General features: G+C 49.8%; 1 pseudogene; it reads right to left on the reverse strand.

Moving 5' to 3' along the window:
* Positions 1–747: 747 nt before the first annotated feature.
* On the reverse strand, positions 748–1,565 carry LOC125964855 (serine/arginine-rich splicing factor 3-like; annotated as a pseudogene).
* Between the last annotated feature and the right edge of the window lie 524 nt (positions 1,566–2,089).

Here is a 2,089-nt window from a genome sequence, read left to right on the forward strand (position 1 = left end):
GAGCAGGGGCTCCTCTTTGTTGCGGGCACGTGCTTCTCATTACAGTGGCTTCTTTTGTTTCGGAGCACGGGCTCTAGCTGTGCGGGCTTCTGTAGTTGTGGCATGGGGGCTCAGTAGTTGTGGCTCCCAGGATCTAGAGCGCAGGCTCAATAGTTGTGGCCCACGGGCTTAGTTGATCTGCGGCACAGGGGATCTTCCCGGACCAGGGCTTGGACCCGTGTCCCCTGCATTGGCAGGTGGATCCTTTTTTTGTTTTCTTTGTTCCTTTTGGAACCAAAACTTTAATCCCAAGGAGTCTCACAAAACATATTACAAATGACAGCATGAAAAAGAAAACTGCACAGTAACTCAAAGTTCAGCTCTACAATATACTCTTCATCTGGCAAGACATTGGTATCTTGATCATCTCAACTTCCAAAAAACATTACAAAGAGCTATGTATTCATGTACGGCAATCACAGAGGGGACTTATGACCTAACTCAAAGGGAAACTAACTTCCTTGAAACTTCTTAGATTCTAAACTCACTGGACAACCTCTTGTCCAGTGTGAAGACTAGTGGAATTCTTAAACCTCTAATCTAGGGTAAGGGTGCGGCTTTCACTTCTACCTGCTGGCTTGTGTTCACAGCACCTTTTAAAGACTGCTTGCTTAACTACAGCTGCATACCATATCCCAGCTACAGAAAGTCTTTTCACTGTTTGCCAGTGTTGCTTCCATAATAATAAACATCACACTTTAGGTGGGCAGGAGTTAGAGTTTTATTATCAGTCTAGGCAAGACCAAAAATTCAAAGCAAATTCAATTTTGCTTAAGAGAACATTGTAAAGAAACAATTCTTCATATTACATGCCTCATATGACCCATTTCAAACCATAGAGAATGACATGTTTATGTGTCACCGCCCAAGAGACAAACAAATGTGAACAGCTAAAACATTTAAAAAGTGCATCAAGCTTCGGAAGTCTCAAACGAAACTTGAATTTTCTGTACATACTCCTGTCAAATGAAGTTATTTCCTGTGCACCACTCCTCTTGCAAAGTGGTCTGCTATTTCCTTTCATTTGACCTGGATCGGCTAGGAGACCTAGAGAAAGATCGGGACGGCTTGCGATTTCTCTCCTGGGACAGTGATCTCTCTCTTCTCCTACATCTACTAAAGGGACCTGCTCCGGCTGCGGGAGAAGCTTCTCCGTCTTGGACATCTGTGGTGAGGGGGAGGACTCCTCCTCCGATAATCATCTCGAGGGCGACGACCCCAAGAAGGAGGCGGCCACGATGTCGACTTCTCCTTTCCCCATTGGACAGGTCCACTCTTACTCGGCAGCCACAGAGTGTTCTCCCGTCTAGTTCTCAGACAGCATCCGCTGCACCTCGGGGATCTTCATTTTCAACAAGAGCGAAGCCGGGAGGGTTTTTAGCAACCCACACACTTCGGAGTGGTCCATAATACCCTAAAGCTCGTTCGAATTCAGTCTTGTTACCACTGTTTCCAAGATTCCTTACACAAACGTTACAGTCCAACGGACAGGAATCCCGATGCAAGACCCTCCTGGCTCCTGGGTTTCATGGGCCACAGGGTGATCCCGGGCCTCTAGAATCTCGCAGCTGAATCGGCTCGCACAAGCTGTCCTGTGGAGATGCTTTTCCCCCCATGTGTCCAGCCCGGGGCGCTGCTGTCTAGGCCCGACCTCCAGGGTGACAGGGTGAACCCCAGGTCCCTGGAGCAAACACTCAGAGCCCTGGTGACCAGACTCAGGGGGCTGCGGCGGCAGCTGGACATGTGTGGCCACCCTGGTGGTGTTTGGCCCCATCTGCAGTTCCAGTTCCAGCTGAGAAAGAGCCTCGCTGTGTTATTTTCTCCTGGTTGTGTAAGGATCCCCGGTGTCATTTGACAGAAATGTACATGGTGTGTTCTTTCTCTCTTTTCTCCCTGCTTCCTCTCGTCCCTCTCCCCCTCCCTCTCTCCCTCTGTCCCCCCCTTCCCTCTCCCTCTTTCCTCTGCGTCTCTCTCTTTCCCTCTCTCCCTCCCCCCCTTCCCCCCTCCCCGTCCCTCTCCCCGTCCCTCTCCCAACTCCCTCTCCACCTCC

This window comes from Orcinus orca, chromosome 6 (genome assembly GCF_937001465.1).
Source record: "Orcinus orca chromosome 6, mOrcOrc1.1, whole genome shotgun sequence".
NCBI lineage: Eukaryota > Metazoa > Chordata > Mammalia > Artiodactyla > Delphinidae > Orcinus > Orcinus orca.